Genomic DNA, 21,526 nt, shown 5'->3' with positions numbered 1-21,526 from the left:
GAAAAGTCTACAAGGCATTTAGTATAACAGTACATAATATTCAAAGCAGTTAGTAGATACAAACAGTATTATACAAAAACAAAAAGTATTATACAAAAACAGAATAAGATGTATGTAACATACAATTTCTAAAGATTAATACAGTTTTAAAAAATGTCCTCTTGGCAACACAAAAAGAATAAGAAGCTTGTGCAAGTGTGGGACATGTTCCTACTCTAGACACATTAAAGAAGATAGTTTCAATAATCAACCATTGTTAGACAAGACATTTAATGTGCTTGGTCATTTTGATTTCAACAGCATTTGGGTGATGTACATAGCAACATGATCTGGTTGCAACAGCTTTTACATAGGGAAGACAAGGAAATTAAGTCAAAGGATACATGAAACTTTATGTACTAAAATAATGCTTTATTCAAACACTGAACCCAATGTAACACCTATATTTTTTTTTTACCTTGAGGGCATACAAATAAATATGAGAGGTTGAGATATGAATCCATTATTAGAATACATTGAATTGAAATTGTAATTATTTTTATTGGAAATAGTTACGCAGGTTTGAATGACAAATGAATATTAACATTAGGTGTGCATTAAAACTACAGCCTCTAAGATAAAGTGGTTTATAGAGCGATGATGTCTTATGGTCACATCATTTGTGCTTTGTTATACAAGATGTGCATTTCACTGTATTTTATTTGTTTTAAAGAAGCATTTTGTTAGAGACTGAAGCTCTGAATTGTTTTAATTAAGCTCTCCAAATTATTTTAATAAAGTCTGCTTTGATGGGTCTACCAGTGTTTTTTGCATTTGATTTCTGTCATGAGATATCATAGTGCCTTATTAATATTACAATATTAATCTCAAGAGACATTTAAAAGTTAAAATTAATCATTTGCTTGGAAAAATAATCTTAATCATGATATATACACCATGCATTATTCTGTGAAGAGATGCATAGATTTTCTTGTTCTGTTGAGTGTTTGGTGTTTTCTCCTGCATTTGTTTCAAACCCATTCCAAGTTAATGTTACTTTTTATTTCTTCCTTCAAATAATGCTATCTAGATTTGATAACCTCAAAATTTCTCTTGTACAAATAGTTGAGAATTATGTTAGAAAAGTACATTAAAAATTAATATTTAATAATAAATACCATATCTCAACAAAGAAAACATACTGTATAAATGAAATAAATGTTTGAGAGTGGCTGTTTTTGTATGCCATCTTCACCTGCTTGGATTCCTTTTGCATGTTTACATGTAATAATTTGGAGAATTCCCTTTTCCCCATAGTACAGCAATTTTGAAATTAATATATACAAGGTGAAAAGGTGTGGGGATTTGCAGCTTCTCAATGGAGGTATGAGAGGCATTAGAAGATTTTTACCCAATAATTCCCTTCTTGTAAATTGCATTTAAAGTTTCTTAATTTCAGGACTCGCTCTATGAAGTCTTAAATGTCCGCTATGGCATCTATCTGCACTGTCACTATCTGTTAGTTCAGTACTCGTAATCATAAATAATTTTACAACAATTGCAGTACAAATTTATTTTCATCTCTCTCTCTCTCTCTCTCTCTCTCTCAGACCATACACGCAAATACTTATTTATATAACTGTTTGATTACTGGTTTAAGCTGATTTTTAGGAAGACCTATTTGAACAACAACAATGATTTACTAAGAAGCAGAAATGTAACATCGCAGTAGAATAATGGATTAACAAGTACGATCCATAACATTACAGTATAGTATTAAATAACAGTGACAGCCAATGACAGAATAGCAATCATAGTGCAATAATGAATGAATAGTAACACTCAATTACAGCAAAATAACACTAAAAGTGAGACAATTACATAAAACATCTCATTTAGAATATGCATTTATTTTTAAAAATTGTTAAGCTGGGAAAGTATTTTACCAAGCTGGAACAGTTTATATATATATATATATATATATATATATATATATATATATATATATATATAAAACAAAGGGTAAAAAGGTCATGCAAACCATTCGGTAAAAACTGGAAAAAAAATACAGCCAAGCTGGGGGTTTCACTGTTTGATTCCTTAAACCTCCAGTAATGGAGGTCCATGAGATATATGCAAATAATGCAATTATATACATATATATATATATATATATATATATATATATTTATATGTGTGTGTGTGTGTGTGTGTGTGTATATATATATATATATCTATATACATATATCTATATAGATATATATATGTGTGTGCGTGTGTAATATATATATATATATATATATATATATATATATATATATATATATACATATATTTAATATATATTTATCGTAAACACCTTAACCATTATGCCAACCCCCAACTCCTTTGAACTGAAAGCTGTAGCCAAAGTGACAACTGGAAGACAGTGAATCTTAAGTCGAAGCAGATACTGATGCATTTATATATCAGAACAAATACATAACCCTACATATTTCATTAATAACTTATAGAGGAGATGTGTATTGATACTGAAATGAGTGACTACTTTTGGGGCACCATATTTCCGTTAATTGCAAATTAATTTCAGGAGGGATAGTAGTTCTAAGAGCCTGTAACATGGTCCTAACTGGCCCAGGGTCTTATGTAGGTTACAGTAAGTGATTTAAAAGTTTTGGCAGAGTTCTTGATGAAACCAGGGTGTGCTTGTTTGGTTACATGAGAGAATGTATTGTTTAAGGAGACCTTCAAGAGCAGTTTTATAATTCCAGACAGATTTTGGAGGGTAACACGATGACTACAGATTTCTTACAGTTTATGGCAATTTTGTTTTTGGTGATCTAATTGAATAGATCTGTAAAATCTACTTGTAGCTTTTATTAAATTTCTTAAGCAGATGTCATCAGTTTAGAATGTGAGGTTCAAATAAGGAAGGTCTTGTTTTAGGTCATAAATTGAGAGGAAAAGCATGTGTCCTAAAACACAGCCCTATTATATTGCATGGAGAGTTTCAGAATGAAAATTGGTCAGGTTTACACATATCCTGATAGGTTCACTATATTAGGTCATTGTCTCTCCACAAAACTGCTACTGTATCAAAACTTATTTTTTCTAGCTGGGCAAGAAGCAGTAAGTGGCTGACTGTTTTCATACCCCTAACCATTTCAATAAATATCCAACAAGTGAAGAGACCACTATATGTATTAATGTATATAGTGATGGTAGCAGAATATATAGCTGCTATAGTACTAAAACCTGTCTGGAGTCCATGCTGTGCATCCAAAAGTATGTTATACTTGTTTTATATGTTGAATATACCAGACTCTGAGCCTGAAGTCAAAAGGAGTTGAAGGTGAGGAGACCAAAGCTAGTAGAATGACTATAGCATACCTGAATGGTATAAGTACAAAATCTGAGGCAATAGAAAGCCTGGAAAGATAATGTATGGGCTTCTATATTAGCAGTAATATCATTTTTAAAAATGCAAGGTGAAGAACACTAAAGCAGGCACTGATTGTAAGACTGAGTTCAGTTAGGGATATTTGTAAGAGATCACTGTTGTTTGTAGCTGGCAGTTGTAAATGGGAGTTTTTTCAGATTTTTTTCTTGTTCTTTGATTGTTGGTTCTCTGACACTGTGTAGTTTTTATATTCAGTAGCAAAGGAGGTATTTGACTGTTTATCATGACTGTGGTAGCAATTTGTGATTTCACCACTTACAATTTTATGGCTTTCCAGAAGTACTTTGTACAGGAAAGCAATGCTTTTTTTGCAGAATTTGTCTCTATTTTGCAACTTTTTTTCTGAGATTTAAGAATACATTATGTAGTTTGTTATGTTGAGCCTTTCCTCTAGTTTTTCCATGTTAAATAGCTTTGCCTCATTAGTGTTTTGAAATATGAGGTCAACCATGGGCACTTTTTTTGCAACCAATGCACTTTTGGTTGAGAGGGGAAAAGCCGGTCTTATATGGAAGAGAGCTACCCATGAATACAAAATAGTACAGCATGCGATACCTTTCACAGTAAACAGGAGTCCAGTCAATCTTTTGTAAGCAGTATATGCAGGTCTGTTTCCTCAGATTCATAAATAAGGTGTCCAGTGACAAGCTATGGTGGTGCTTTAATTGTCTTTGATGACCATCTTGATGTGACAGTGCGATGATCACTAATGCAATTTGATAACACAGACATATGAGTGCAGTGATAAGCATAATTAGTTATTAGCAGGTGTGTAAAGATCCATTGTCTGAGGCAGGGAGGATGTGGTCTAGTTTGAGGACTGACCATTTATTGGAGGCCATTTAAGCTAAGTGTGTGAATGTATGTCTGTGTGTGTGTGTGTGTGTGTGTGTGTGTGTGTGTGTGTGTGTGTGTGTGTCTATGTGTACATGTTTTTGTGTGTGTGTGTGTGTGTGTGTGTGTGTGTGTGTGTGTGTGTGTGTGTGTGTGTGGTATGGGTATATGCATTTGAGAGAGATATGTGAAATCTGTATAGCTGTATTAATCACTTTAGATGTGTATATGCACACAGAACACGGTCAGTACCTTTATAACTCACTTTACAGAGGGATGTCTAATGTGTGCATTGCAACTTTTGCATTGTATAGCTACATGAAGTTTTTTGCAACATTTGCAGTGAACATGATGGGCAAATCCTGTATATGTTGCAAGACATACAGAGCTTACAGAGCCTACATATTGTTAATATATATATATATATATATATATTTTTTTTTTATATATTATTTTATTTTTCCTTTGTTAACTGGGTTAATCCACTGGGCTGGGGGCCTATTTTCAGTGGAGACCCAAGGAGAAAAGCTACACAAACACATGATAAAAAAGATTATGCCAAAAAATAATACAACTATATCATAACCATGCCATCAGTGTCAGATAATTCTCATCCTTCTTAGCCGAGTTTGCCAAGTGCCCATGCTAATAATCAAATACAGGCTTGATTGCAGGGTCAGTGGCACAACAGGTAGCACACTTGCATTTGGTGTAGGAGATTCTATTCCCATAAAATGTAGATCAATTTCTAAAGGGATGCTGCACTCCTAAGTGCACATCCTTTGGGTGAAATGCTAACCTGAGGCTCCATCTGTTTGAGATCATGCTAGCTCAGGTGGATGTCAAAAATGACACAGCACTTGTCTTAAAGAGTAGGGGTCCTTTACTTAACATAATATAAAAAATATTATTTACATAATTATATATTTACAAAATGTACATATTTATAGGCACGTATAAACAAATTCCTGTTTTTTTTCTATTTATCATTTTATTTATAACATCCTCAGTTATTCTTCCATAATTGACCCCACTCCATCTTCTACAACCATAATCTAATTTTTCACAATATATCCATTTCCCATTAAGCAGAATTTTATTTAGTTTTTCATTCCAAATAATCCATATTACATAAATATAACCATATTACATAAAATAAATTATTACCCACCCTTCTCACATATTTCTTCTTGTTGATGTAATATACATGCATAATCATATTCATATATATATTGTTTATATCATTAATAGTCTCAAAAAATTCATCTTCACACAACTTTTTCACAAGTTTTACCACTCTTAAATTAAACAAAAACATACTATGCTTTCTCTTCCTTCCCACAAAATAAACACACTCTTTCAAATTTATTTTCATATGGCATATTCCCCTTTAATGGTAACTTGTTTATTTTCAGTATCCACAAAAATTGACACTCTATTTTAATCTTGGGATACTACTTTTTCCTTATTTTCATAGCTTTGATCATTTAGACAAATTTCACCATGGATTTATAAAATAATATTGTTTTGTCACATTATTATACCACATCCTTCTGTCTTTCTCAATATAATACATTTTTATTTTCCATGTTAGAATTGTTTTCTTAACAGTTTTTACTTTCTTTACTTGCATATACTTTTTTATCTTTTTCTTATTCTCATCATCTCTCAAAACTTTTTGTACTTATATTATTTTTTCATTCTCTTCCTTTACCCACTGCTCTATAATATAAGTTTAAAGAAACAGAATAAACAACTGGATTTAGTAACTCTATCCCCCTTACAAACAATTGGATTTAGTAACACCAGTCCCTCTTCATCTTCAGTCGTATACAATGCAACTCTTTTCACTGGACTTAATCTTGAACACCATATGAAAGAAAACGCCAATAACATCATTTCCTGTTTATATTTTTCTGGGAGCATATAAATATTTGACATATATGCTGTTTTTCCCATTAATACAGAATTCACTAGATAAGCCTTTTCCCAAATGCTAATCAGTATGTCCTTCATAAAATACATATTTCTTTCATTTCTTTTATTAAACCCTTCCATTGCTTCATAACTATATCATTTTCCTCAAATTTTATTCCTAGCAAAGGCACTTCATTCACTGAAAAATATACCCTTCCCAACTTTTCACCACATCATCTAAACCCTTACTTTTATCTTTATTCAAGGTCATTCTCATTTTTAGACATCATTCAAACAAACTAACACTTCTCTCATCCATATTTTGTTTATAACAACTACAACCATATTGTCTGTGTACATCTAAACTCCTGGAGTCACCATCCCCTTTTGCATCACATATCTAGCATCTATCATTTTATAAGCTGTTTCACTCACTATCGCATATTCCACTCATAGGACATTTTTGTCTTAAACCACACCATGCATATTTCTTTACTCAGCCACCCATTCACTCATACTCTCACTCTATTATTTTGATATGTTGACATACACACTGTCCTAACTTCATTACCTATTCCATACTTCTTAATAACATCCCACAAAGTATCATGTTTTTCTGTGTCAAATGCCTTGCTAATATCACCTGCCATATGTTTACATCCTCCCTTTTATTCATAATATCAGCCACGATTTATCTCACAAACAACAATTCTTGATAGCCTTTCAATGTTATATATATATATATATATATATATATATATATATATACACACACACACACACACACACACACACACACACACACACACACACACACACACACACATCCTTTTCCCATGGTATCTCTCATTCTTTCTTCCATTCTCCTCTGTAGTATTCTTGTAAAAATTATAACTTGTGTTATTTAATGTGATGGATCTCTAATGTTTTATTTCATTCTTCTTGTCTTTCTTCTGGGCTCTCTTAATGTTTTATTTCATTCTTCTTGCCTTTTTTCCATATACATTTTAATATCTCACTATATAACTCTTCATAAACAAACCCTTCATCCAACCATTCATTCAGTACAATTTCAAAATACTCTGTTTGCCAATCCATTAATTTCTTATACACGCCATATCATCCAAATCACTAATAGTAATTTATTTTTCAGATTCTTCCTTAACTCATTCTGTATTTTTTTATTTTCCATTCTCTCTTAATTCCTTCTTTTTTACATTTATACTTATTTTCGACATGCTGTACTTCAATCCTCATAATTTACTCTTATGTTCTTTCTACCCCTTTTACATTTTTCATTTTCCTCATTATATCAATACCTTCCTTTACTATTTTAGCCAGATATGCAGATGCCTTCTGTTTTATCCCTTGTAAATAATATCTCTGCCTAAAGGGTAATGCCTATTTTTTTCTTGATTTCTGTTATATATTTCTTTTTCCATGTCATAACACTCTCTTTTTTATTTTAAATTCTCTAATACATTTCTTCACTTTCTCTTCATTTCTTACATAATCCTGCCATTTGAAAAAACACTTATTCTTTTTTTTTAAATTCAATCCACAGTTCAGACCAGTTTTTATAGAAGTCCTTCATGGTTATATGATATTTCCATGACTGCAGTACTTCCCACTCTCCAGTTTCATCCCATACTTTTTTTATTTTTTTCCCTTTCCTATTTTAATATACTTTCTTTCTTCTATCACATCCATCCACACTGCTAAATGGTCTGAAAAACGTTTCACAACTGTATCACCATCTGTTAGCCATAAGCCTTCCAATAATATAATTAATTTCAGATCCAAGTACCCCCCTTCTATAAGTTCACTGACTGTTGTTCCACACATCTAATTTACACATTTCATCAGTTCTAGTATTTTTAACATATTTCCCTTTCTTTTTACATTTTCCCCTTAAATCACAATTAAAGTCTCCTGCAATTATAACTTTCATTTTAACTACCAGATAGTTTAATATTTGATAAAACAGATTATCTCTTTCCTTGTTAGTTTTATATATATATATATATATATATATATATATATATATATATATATATATATATATATATATATATATATATATATATATATACATATATATATATATATATATATATATATATATATATATACATATATATATATATGTGTGTGTGTGTGTGTGTGTGTGTGTGTGTGTGTGTGTGTATAATGCTATAATTCTATAAAGATGCTCTCTCCACCTCACATCCACAACAGTTAACCTTCCCATCCTTACCAACATTATATCTAGTATTTTCAGTTTTATTATACAACATAGCCACTCAAGAACAATGTTAAATGTCTAATTTCAGTATTATATTTCCACCCCACAGATTTTCTGTTTGCAGTCTTTCCTCACTTGTCAGGAAACTTGCATCCTCTAACAGAATAACATCCACATCACAATTAGAATACCATCCCAGTATCCCTATACTTCTTACAGTGATAATAATACTGTTCACATTTACTGAAAGTTCTCTAAAATTGTTGCTTTTCCTTCTTTTTAAGTTTAAGAGAATATTTTTAAATTTTCATTTTTGTATTTTTTACTCTATCCCCCAACTGAATATATTCCTGGATTTATGTACAAATAATCCTTGATAATCAGAATCAGATTTTTCATTGGCTACAACTAAAAAAAATAGTATCAGTCTCTATGCCTGACCTCTCTTTCTGCATGCATTCTTTCTCCTCATTTTCCTTCCATATTTTTTCTTCTTCTACGGCATCTTCTTTTCCTAGTTCATTCTCTCCTCAGCCTCTTGTTGTTTTTCCTCTTGTATGTTTTTTTCTCTTTCCCCTTCTTTTTCATTACTTACTGTTTACTCTTGACGATCCATACAAAGGTGTCTCTCCTGCATTCAGGTACACACCTTCTGGCAGTATATCCTTTCTATCCACACTGGTTACATTGTACCTTTTCACAATCATTAATTAAACGAGAAAGTCCCCACAAAGGAACCATGATTTAGGCTACAAACCATATGTCCCTCTATGACCAGCCACAAAAATAACATTTGGCAAGTGCTTCATCATGTTGCTTTCACATTTCAAACAATTTCCAATCTCCACCATCCATTGCATAAGTTTCTTTCATCTCTAACTTTCACAATATCATCAACAATTTCACAAACTCTGTAAGCATTTTTAACATTGTTTTCTTCCAGTTCATCAGTTCTAAACTGCAAAGTAACATTTTTAACATTTAAGTTACTACCAGAAAACAAATAATTGTTCCATGGATAAATGTCCATTGTTTTACAATTCCAGAAATGTTATCATCCGTCCATAAGTTTCACATTCTAAGTAACAAAAAGTTTCTGTCCTGATATATATAAAATACCAACTTTCTTAAGCTTTAAAATCCAGAACAGTTGCCTGATTGTTCCATGCAAAATATCTGTCTATTGCAGTGCCATTTATGTTCTTATTCTCACAGTTGGTGATCTCTTCTTTTTAAAAACAGTTTTTCGTAGAGTTTGTTGCTGCTCTCCTTTCTTGCCTGATGTCACTGCTGCATGTTTTAGTTACTCCATTATCTGTTAAACCAGACCCTTTCTTAGTTTGTTGCTGCTCTCCTTTCTTGCCTGATGTCACTGCTGCATGTTTTAGTTACTCCATTATCTGTTAAACCAGACCCTTTCTTAGTTTGTTGCTGCTCTCCTTTCTTGCCTGATGTCACTGCTGCATATGTTTTAGTTACTCCATTATCTGTTAAACCAGACCCTTACTTAGTTTGTTGCTGCTCTCCTTTCTTGCCTGATGTCACTGCTGCATATGTTTTAGTTACTCCATTATCTGTTAAACCAGACCCTTTCTTAGTTTGTTGCTGCTCTCCTTTCTTGCCTGATGTCACTGCTGCATGTTTTAGTTACTCCATTATCTGTTAAACCAGACCCTTTCTTAGTTTGTTGCTGCTCTCCTTTCTTGCCTGATGTCACTGCTGCATGTTTTAGTTACTCCATTATCTGTTAAACCATACCCTTTCTTAGTTTGTTGCTGCTCTCCTTTCTTGCCTGATGTCACTGCTGCATATGTTTTAGTTACTCCATTATCTGTTAAACCAGACCCTTTCTTAGTTTGTTGCTGCTCTCCTTTCTTGCCTGATGTCACTGCTGCATATGTTTTAGTTACTCCATTATCTGTTAAACCAGACCCTTTCTTAGTTTGTTGCTGCTCTCCTTTCTTGCCTGATGTCACTGCTGCATATGTTTTAGTTACTCCATTATCTGTTAAACCAGACCCTTTCTTAGTTTGTTGCTGCTCTCCTTTCTTGCCTGATGTCACTGCTGCATATGTTTTAGTTACTCCAGTATCTGTTAAACCAGACCCTTTCTTAGTTTGTTGCTGCTCTCCTTTCTTGCCTGATGTCACTGCTGCATGTTTTAGTTACTCCATTATCTGTTAAACCAGACCCTTTCTTAGTTTGTTGCTGCTCTCCTTTCTTGCCTGATGTCACTGCTGCATATGTTTTAGTTACTCCATTATCTGTTAAACCAGACCCTTTCTTAGTTTGTTGCTGCTCTCCTTTCTTGCCTGATGTCACTGCTGCATATGTTTTAGTTACTCCATTATCTGTTAAACCAGACCCTTTCTTAGTTTGTTGCTGCTCTCCTTTCTTGCCTGATGTCACTGCTGCATATGTTTTAGTTACTCCATTATCTGTTAAACCAGACCCTTTCTTAGTTTGTTGCTGCTCTCCTTTCTTGCCTGATGTCACTGCTGCATATGTTTTAGTTACTCCATTATCTGTTAAACCAGACCCTTTCTTAGTTTGTTGCTGCTTTCCTTTTTGACTTCGTGTCAGAGCTAAGTTTTTACCGCTGCATTCTTTGCTCCAACTTCACCTGGTTCCTTTCCCACATCCTCCACACTTCTGAAAAAGTTATCAGGCATTTCACTTCATGAAACAGCAGAATTGTCACCTGGATCATCTTGCTGGAATATTTTTAACAGAACATCATCTCCAAGCCTTCTTGGTACTAGTCCTGTTATCTGCACCACTTCCACAGATTCACTTACTTCTTTCTCTAAGGATACAGGTAAACACTGCTCATAGATATCTTTCATCACATGGGAATCTTTGTTTACACTCTGACACATCATATTGAACATTTTTTCTCCAGATTCTTACTTTATACCTACAAACTCTCCATAGGTCTCCTCTCCTCCTCCATGCTCCTGCTTTCCTTAGGTCTCCTTTTTTTGCTGCTGTAGGAAGCCTTCAGCACAATCTAGCAGCTCCAAATAGTAGTGGAAAATCTCCAATGCCCTTGCCAAATTTCTCCTAGTAGTATAAATACCACCTTTGGTCTCCCTTGAAAAGAGGTTACTAGCCTAGTGGGGCTAACCTGGTCAACAAACCTAACTAACCTGGTCTGTATAAAGCCTCCCTAATGCTCAGGTCTTCCTCTTCTTCCACACTAGCCTCATCGTCCTCTTCTGTCACATTTCAATCCCTCACAGACTGCAAGATCCTAAGGCTCTTCTAACTCCTTCTCTGTTTCTATACCATTTCCTTACGCTACTCCTCTGGCTTTATTGCTTCTATTCTTCTTAATGCTCTCTCTCACTATCTATCTGCATCATTAACTTTCTGGCTGCTGTTTTCCTAACTGAAACTAACATTCTATTTTTCATGTACTATAACAGTCAATGTCACACATTGCACTACCTATTTACTATTTTTTGGACACTACCTACATTGTGTATGGTGAGACTGACTATTATTGTCTGTAATGTTTTAACTCTATAAAATTATCTAGATGTGTAATAATATATTGCAACGTCTTGTAACATAGTTTGTTCTTTCAACTTATTTTTGTAAAGTATTTCTAATGTAATTTGTATTGCATCGTATTATACTGCATTTGTATTGTATTGTAAGTGGAGCTTTTCTCCCAGGGCCTCTGCTGAAAACAGGTTCTGTAGCCCCAGTCAGAGCACCCCAGCAAACAAATGTCAAATAAATAATAAATAAATAAATAATGAATAAACAAATAAACAAATATATATAAAGGTATCTGGCCTGCATTCAATGCTTCATCTGCCTGCTCCATGGGGTGGACTATATCAGGCTGTTTTCAAGTCATCTCACATTAGGGACAGACTCCTGTCTTGACATCTTGTCATACTATACTAGGATGCTGGCCAAAAACTTCTTATTTTTCTTTCAGCTGTTCCCATTAGGGGTCACCACAGTGGATCATCTGTTTCCATTTCTTCCTGTCCTCTGCATCTTGCTCTCTCACACCAACCAGCTGCATGTCCTCTCTCACCACATCCATAAACCTTATCTTAGGCCTTCCTCTTTTCCTCTTACCTGGCAGCTTCATCCTTAGCATCCTTTTCCCAATATACCCAGCATCCCTCCTCAGCACATGTCCAAACCAACACAATATTGGCTCTCTGGCTTTGTCTCCAAACCATCCAACCTGTGCTGACCCTCTAATATACTTATTCCTAATCCTGTCTACCTTCGTCACACCCAGTGCAAATCTTAACATCTTTAACTCTGCCACACCCTGCTCTCACTCCTGCCTTTTTGTCAATGCCACTGTCTCCAACCCATATAAAATAGCAGGTCTCACTACCCTCTTGTAGACCTTCCCTTTCACTCTTACTGGTACTCATCTGTCACAAATCACTCCTGACACTCTTCTCCACACACTACACTCTGCCTGTACTCTCTTCTTCACCTCTCTTCCACACTCGCCATTACTCTGAACTGTTGATCCCAAGTATTTAAACTCATCCACCTTCGCCAGCTTTACTCCCTGCATGCTCACCATTCCTCTATCCTCCCTCTCATTCAAACACATATATTCTCTTAGTCCTGCTGACCTTCATTCTTCTCCTCTCTAGAGTATATCTCCACCTCTCCAAAAACGGCATTCCAAAAAAAAGGTTTACATATATTTTAGCACTGTCACTCTGCCTAGCCCACAGTAGGATATAAAAAAAAGGCAGCATACACTTACAGGTGAAGCGCCCTGCCTTCAGATCTGTAATACTATGGTCATAAGTGCATGTGAGTTGTTACATCATTAAACATGATTGTCCTCATGCACACACTGGTGTTCACATCACACACTGATATTTTGCAGCTGCACTGCTAAGGAATAATTATTATGATGATAGCGATCATGCAATCCTTATTCAGGAATGTTGCACTAAGTATGACTTTTCATCTTTTAGCATGCAGTAAGGTAAGGGCTGTTACCTGCGGTGAATGAGTACATGGACATTTCTAAAGGATTATTCACTTATACAGGTAATCATTCCAGGACATCTCACACTAGACCATCACTTCCACAGTGTAAACATCTTCCTCGGTTGCCCACTCATCATGCTGTGCCATTAGCATACCCTATATTATGTTCCACTGATGACTTCAGCCTTCCTGACTGATTTTGAGATGAACATTGCCTATATTCATGGATAGGTATCTCTTTGTTTGGTCCTCTCAGACCTCTTCTTTACTGACCTAGCCCCCAGTACCCAATGTCCATGCTGGGTATACTAGCTATTGCGCAAAACTCCCCTGGACTTTCTCCATTTTGCTGAGGCATGTCATGGATCTTGAGGGTGTCTTGAGAGCTCGGGTTGTCTGTGCTTCCATCTGGGGGAGATGTTTTATGTATGTCTTACCTACTCCTTTTCCTCAATACCCACACTTGATTAGGCCTGAGGGCAGCTCACCTCTTTGGACCATGCCTCCATTTAGGAAGCATATCAACAAGTTCTCTTCCACCTTGGGTGGGCATACCGATCCCTTCCCTGCCACTCTATCAATTTTCCTACCTGCTAATTGAACTCAGGTTGGCTGGGCCATAGGCAGGGCTTTATTCCTCTACTCCACTGGAGTGGCCATGGATTTAAATTTAAGTGAGTGTATTTGATAGCAAGTACCAATGTACCATGCGGACACAGAAGAATGAAAGGTTTAGGTAGTGGTCATCTCTACTCTCTGGGCATGTTGTCATGAGAATTTGTATCAGTGATGGATCCTTTGGTTTGTCTGTTGTTTCAAAAAAATTATGACACCATTCCACGTTGCATTAATTATATCTTGTTGGATTAATGTTTGATGCTAGTTGATGTAACACTTCAAAAACTGTTGCTTTCACTGGGAATGTGGTAGTGTAAGCATCTATAACAAATGGGCTGCTTTGACCTGTGACTCTGTTCACTGTGCTGTGTTTGTTATTATTATAGTTGTTTGTTAACTGCCATAGCCCCACTTGGCAGAGACATTTACAGCAAACACCTGGAGACAAAAAGGCCTACACATAAGAAAAAAAATCATTAATATATGCATAACATGTACACTCAACAGAGAAAATTATAAATACTAAAGGAAAACCTCAACAGTAAAGATACACACCTGGATTTACTAAACTTCCATGCAGGACTAGTTTAGTCCTGCATGGAAGTGCCCGTTTAGGAGCAGGAGCTTTAAAACACTGATCAAAGCTAACCATAGGTGCGCTGGTGTGCCCATCGCTTAGCTACGGTTAATGTAGCTGAAATAGCAAAAGGAGGATAAAAAGCAGGATATGTGCAAAGTAAGCAGTAGAGCAATATTGCAGTGGACAGAGAGTTCGCCTCATGAGCAGTCAATCCTGGTTTGAGTCCCACCGCAGTACATTCCATTTCCATGTCATATCACTGTTATGATCAATATATTTAGTTGCATAACCTAATAAATAACATATATGTGTGAACTGGAGTAGTAAGCAGTGTAATGAATAATAACACCATAAACTTGCCAAATCCACCACCTATGGCTGTCAAAAATAGAGCAGCAGTAAGGATAAATAAGCAAGACTAAGCAGGTGCAAGTCTGTTTGCATGACGGGAAGCAGTGCATACACAGAGTAAGCAAGAGTGAGGCTAACCATGTGGAAGTGGATGTCACCGGAAATTAGCAGTGCTTACCATCATGCAAACCCGCTGACAACTGCGTAGAAGTGCTTCAACTACTCTGTATCCAACAGGCCCCTTTCTGGCCAGCAACAAACTAAACAGTCCCTGCAAGGCTCAAATCCAGGAGCCTGTACACCATAGGCAATGCAATTAACCACTAAGCCACCTCAGATATACTTAACCCTGACGTTTCCACAAACATAGCATCCAGCAATACCAGTCAACATTACAGGACATGTAGCTAAATATGTAGATGTATATGGGTGTGTGTGTATATATATCCATAACTAAATAGATATATACCTCTCCCTCTCTGTATTACATATGTATACATATATATATACATACATATATATAAATATCCACATATAGATATATACATATGCATACATCCACATGTCGTTAGACATATATACAGCAATATATATATATATATATATATATATATATATATATATATATATATATATTTGTGTGTATATATGTGTGTGTGTGTGTGTGTGTGTGTGTGTGTGTGTGTGTATACATATCTGTGATATGATACAACACATAAGAGTGACATATGATCACAGGCACCACCAATGGGGGTGAGGGGGCCCAATCAACATACGTGTAACACGTACCGTTACACCCACCAGCCAAACAGGTGAAACATACAAACACACAAAGTAAACAATCCACTGCTCCCCAAACCACAGGTAGGATACAACCTGTGGGGGAAACACTGTGGACCCGCTAAGTCTAATCTAGTAACAGACAGGAACGTCCCTTGCGGGACAACCCAAAAATTCTAGGCTTTTTTGATTTCCGTCATTACTCAGATTGCAGCAAGGCAGGGTGCATATGTACCCAGACTACAGGGTTTGGAAAGCCTGATTATCCATGGCTCGAGACAACGTATGTGATGGGTCTCGAGAAGTGGAGAGTGGGTAGTGCGTAGTGGTGTGGTTAAACAAGACCTGCACCCAGAGAAAGGATGAGTGCTGCGGAGGAGGAGCGGGCCGGGACTATGGGTATGAAATTATGGGTCAAGGCATGCAGGTGTTGAATGGAGCAGTTCTAATTGGACCAAATCGTGGATGTAAGCAATAGTGTGAATTGGGCAGAGCTGTCACCTAACGAGCAGCCATTACCGGTATGAGTCCCACTGCAGCACAGTCCATTGCAGATGGCAAAGCACATCATAACCAATTTTGTTGGTGCAAAACCCACTAAATAACACCAAATAACACATGGTTGCAGCTCCCTACTGTAGGTATGTAATCCATTCTAATTGGCATCACAACTTATTATTGTTGTCCTCACCTCCACCCAGGGGTGTGAGTGTCCAAATCTACCTCCAAATTCAGTGTATATGCACAGCTGTAGTGGACAGAGTGTTTGCCTCATGAGCAGTCATTCCCAGTTCGAGTCCCACCGCAGTACATTCCATTTCCATGTCAAAGCACTGTTATGATCAGTATATTTAGTTGCATAACCTAATAAATAACATATATGTGTGAACTGGAGTAGTAATAAGTGTTGTTGTTGTTGTTGTTTGTCTTTCAGCTTTTTCCCGGTTAGGGGTCACCACAGCGGAACTCTGGTCCACTAATGATTGGCAGTAGATTTTCACGAATGAAGAGGTGCCAGCTAGATGTCCAACCTTCAATGAAGGCATGCCCATTTACGCATGTCTTTCGAATGCCCAACCAACCGCGGGGGGGACATGCAGACTACACACAGAAGGCACTCCTTGCACTCCATCCAAGAATTGAATGGGAGAACCTCTTACAGTGAGGCAACAATGCTACCGCTGCATCACTGTGGATGTATGGAGTAGTAAGCAGTGTAATGAATGATAACACCCATGCACTTGCCAAATCCACCACCTATGACTGTCAAAAATAGAGCAGCAGTAAGGATAAATAAGCACGACTAAGCAGGTGCAAGTCTGCACGATGGGAAGCAGGGCATACACAGAGTAAGCAATACTGAGGCTAACCATGTATAAATGGATGTCACCGGAAGTTAACAGTGCTTACCGTCACGCAAACCGGCTGACAACTGCGTAAAAGTGCTTCAACCACTTCGTATCCAATGGGCCCCTTTCTGGCTGGCAACAAACTAAATATTCCTGCAAGGGTCGAACCCAGGAGCTTGCATACCATAGGCAATGTGATTAACCACTAAGCCACCACAGATATACATAACCCCGACGTTTCCACAAACATAGCATCCAACAGTATCAGTCAGCATTACAAGACATGTAGCTAAATATGTAGATGTATATTGGTTGGGAGGGTGGCCTAATGGTTAAGGTGTTTGTCTTACAAACACAAGGTACAGGGTTTGAGTCTCACAAGGGATAATTGGCTAGGCTTAAAATGGCTCGCAAGGGCAGTTAGCTTAGTACTAATCTATGAACCTATGAACCTATATGTGTGTGTGTGTGTGTGTGTGTGTATATATATATATATATCCATAACTAAATAGATATATACCTCTCCCTCTTTGTATTACATATGTATACATATATAGACATACATATATATAAATATCCACATATAGATATATACATATGCAGACATCCATACATCCACATCATTAGATATATATACAGCAATATATATATATATATATGTATATATATATATATATATATATATATATCTTTTTACATATATATATATATCTATATATATATATATATATATATATACATGCGTGTGTGTGTGTGTGTGTGTGTGTGTGCGTGTGTGCGTGTGTGTGTGTGTGTGTGTGTGTGTGTGTGTGTGTGTGTGTGTGTATGTATGTGTGTGTGTGCATACATATCTATGATATGATACAACACATAAGAATGACATAGGATCACAGGCACTGCTAATGGGGGGTGAGAGGCCCAATCAACATATGTGTAACATGTACAGTTACACCCCCAGTCAAATAGGTGAAACATGCAAACAAACACACAAAGTAAACAATCCACTGCTCCCCAAACCACAGACAGAATACAACCAGTGGGGGAAACACTGTGGACCCGCTAAGTCTAATCTAGAAACAAAGACAGGAACGTCCCTTGTGAGACAACCAAAAATTCTAGGTTTTTCAGATTTCTGCCATTACACAGATGCAGCAAGGCAGGCTGCGTGTGTACCCGGACTGCAAGGTTGGGAAAGCCTGATGATACATGGGTTGAGACAACGTACATGATGGTCCCGAGATATGGGGAGTGGGCAGTGTGTAGTGGTGTAGTTAAACCCAACCTGCACCCAGAGAAAGGATGAGTGCTGCGGAGGAGGATGGGAGGGGGGACTATGGGTATGAAATTATGGGTTGAGGTGTGCAGGTGTTGGATGGAGCAGTTCTAATTGGACCGCCTCATGAATGTAAGCAATAGTGTGAATTGGCCAGAGCTGTCGCCTAACGAGCAGCCATTCCCAGTTTGAGTCCCACTGCAGCACAGTCCATTGTAGATGGCAAGGCACGTCATAACCAGTTTTGTTGATGCAAAACCCACTAAATAACATCAAATAACACATGGCTGCAGCTCCCTACTGTAGGCATGTATTCCATTCTAATTGGCATGTGTTGCTGTAGTAGAAATGGCCAGTTGTGGACCCTCCCTTCAGCCATCCTGCACATCCCTGGCTATTTCCCCTACTGTCTTTCCCTCATTGTGCCCCTTTAAGACCACTTACCTATAGGTTCATAGGTTCATAGGTTTATACTAGGCTATCTGCCCTAAGGCATTTATAAGCCTAGCCCAAAGTTTTGTGGCTTACGCCACCCCTTATGTTAAAAAATACTGTGCCCATTAGTTTGTTGTGCCTCTGTCCAGCAGTGACACAGAGATGATTCCCGGGGTAAACCTACGATCTCCCATCCACCGGTCAAGATTTCTCTTGAACAGAGCCAGCAAGGTGCTCTGCCTCACATGGACCAGGATTTTATTCCACAGCATAGGGAGTCTCTGGGTGACAAATCTATCCCTCCAGCATGTCCTATTTATATCCGTGCTAAGGTTTAAGTCACTTGCTCTAGTGGATCTGGTAGATTTGGATTTTTTGAGGTGGAGCATGTCCAATAATTCTGGGTTGGACATGGCCTTGTATGTCAGGCACAGGTCACCTCTGAGCAGGCGGTATGCGACTGAATAGAGCTGGAGTTTCTTCAGTCTGGCAGCATATGACAGATTTTGGAGTCCCTTTATCCTTTTGGTGAGGAACTTTTGGGGTCTCTCCAATTGCTGCAGGTGTCGGGTGAGATACATCCCGAATGGGGCATTGTACTCGATCATTGGTCTGATAAGTGAAGAGTACAGGGGAACAATGACCTCACTTGATCTGGATGTGAATCCCTTCATGATCAGGTGGGCAATGCAGAAGGTCTTTCTAACCACTTTAGCAATGTGAGTGTCAAAAGAAAGGCCACTGTCAACCTGGGTCCCCAGGTCCCTGATAACCTCTTCTGTGCTTAATGGATTGCCACCTATATGGTAGCTTGGGGTTACCTTGTTTTTCCAGAAGGGTATGACTATACATTTTTTGGCATTTAACTTCAGGCCATGGCTCTGGCATCAGTTATCAGTTTCCGTGAGACCCGTCTGAAGGATATCTGTGTCCCATGTACTTTCCACTATGGCCCAGTTTGCAGTCATCTGCAAACTTTGTCAGCCATAGTCCTCCTATGTTTGCCTGTACTTCTGAGAAGTAGATGCCGAACAACAGGGGGCCAAGGACTGAGCCCTGTGGGACACCACTTGTGACCGGCTTGGAGTCTGACATGGCGCCAGCAACTCTAACCCTGTGGGTTCTGTTCTTTAGCCAGTTTGCAACCCATCTTGTGACATATGGGTTTACATTTAAGCTGGTAAGTTTCTCTATAATACCCGAGTGGGGTATTGTGTCGAAAGCTTTTGCAAGGTCAAGGTAGGCTGTATGGACTGCCTTTCCCTCATCAGTGGCCTTGGTGACTGTTTCGAAGAAGTCGACCAAGTTCAAAAGGCATGATCTGCCCTTGACAAAGCCAAACTGGGTCGGGTCCAATGTCTGCAAGTCCCCTATGTCTTTGTTTATGAGTTCCATTATGATCCTCTCCATAGCTTTGCAGACCAGGCTTGTTAAGTTTATGGGGCAGTAATTACCAGGGTCCGTAGAGGCAGCGCCTTTGTGGAGTGGGACCACAGTTGCCATACGCCACTCCTTGGGCACGTATCCTGTGGTAAGGCTAAGATTAAACAGCTGCCTTATATGCGGGTTTAGTTCCTCATTGAGTTTGTGTAGCACACAGCCGGGGACACCATCCAGTCCCATTGATGCTGTGTTTTTAGCTTTAGAGAGAGCAGCTTTCACCTGCGCATTTGAGATGTCTGGGAGGCTACACTCCGCCGGGATAGTTATCTCTCCTTTTGGGGGGGAGAGGGGGGTGAAGTTTACACTGAACCTGTCTGCCAGTATGTTGGCAATGTCTGTGGGTTCAGTGATTTTTGTATCATTTTGGACTAATTCTGTGCATATCTGGGAGTTTCCACCCAGGTTTCTAACATAGCTGAAGAAGGCCTTATGATTGTCTTTTGAATCTATTGCAATTTTTCTCTCAAAGTTGGCCTTGGATGATTTTATGAGTGCTCGTATTTTTTTACTGATAATGATCAAGGGTGTCTTCTCTTTTATGGATTTTGCTCTATCATGTAACAGCTTTCTCCTCTTATTTTAAAGTTTGTTTATGGCTGGGGTCCACCAGACTGGACGTTTGCCCTTGGTGGAAAGAGTCTTGGTTTTATTAGGGATTGCCTGATCCATGCAGTCCTGGAGGTGTTCGTAGAAGGCATTTGTAAGGGCTTCGCAGCTTGGATTGTGGTTTCCACTGGCTCGGGGCCTTGAAGGATACCACACCAGTCTTGAGTAGTGTGAAGTTTGCTTTAGAAGTTCTTCACTGTGGTGTTTCTTGTTTGGGGTGGCTGCGGGATGTGGATTTCCAGTGAGATAAGTTTGTGATCTGATCTCACCAATGGGGGATATACTTCCGGTGTGGAGCATTTTGTCCCCATGTTTGTGATGATGAGATCTAGTATATTTTCTCCTCTTGTGGGAACGGTGACTAGTTGTTCCATGGCATTTGAATTTATGAACTCCAGGAACCTTTGGGCTAGAAAGTTGGGGCTTGAGTAATGTTCCCAGTCTATATTCAGGTAGTTGAAGTCACCCAATATAATGGTGTTTGGAGATACATTTATACCCTCTAATGTCTTCAGGAAGGCTGTGTGGGGTTCCTGAGTTTGAGAGGGTGGCCTGTAGCATGCTACAAATTGTAGAGCAGTTTTGCCTATGGTTAACTGCACCTGGATGGTTTCCGATGCTTTGTGCGTTGCCACCAACCTGGAGGTGTGGGTATCCTTGATGAATA

This window comes from Protopterus annectens, chromosome 6.part0, assembly GCF_019279795.1.
Source record: "Protopterus annectens isolate FY-2018-M chromosome 6.part0, PAN1.0, whole genome shotgun sequence".
Classification (NCBI taxonomy): domain Eukaryota; kingdom Metazoa; phylum Chordata; order Ceratodontiformes; family Protopteridae; genus Protopterus; species Protopterus annectens.
The sequence above is the reverse complement of the archived record's forward strand: the minus strand, read 5'-3'. Positions refer to the sequence as shown.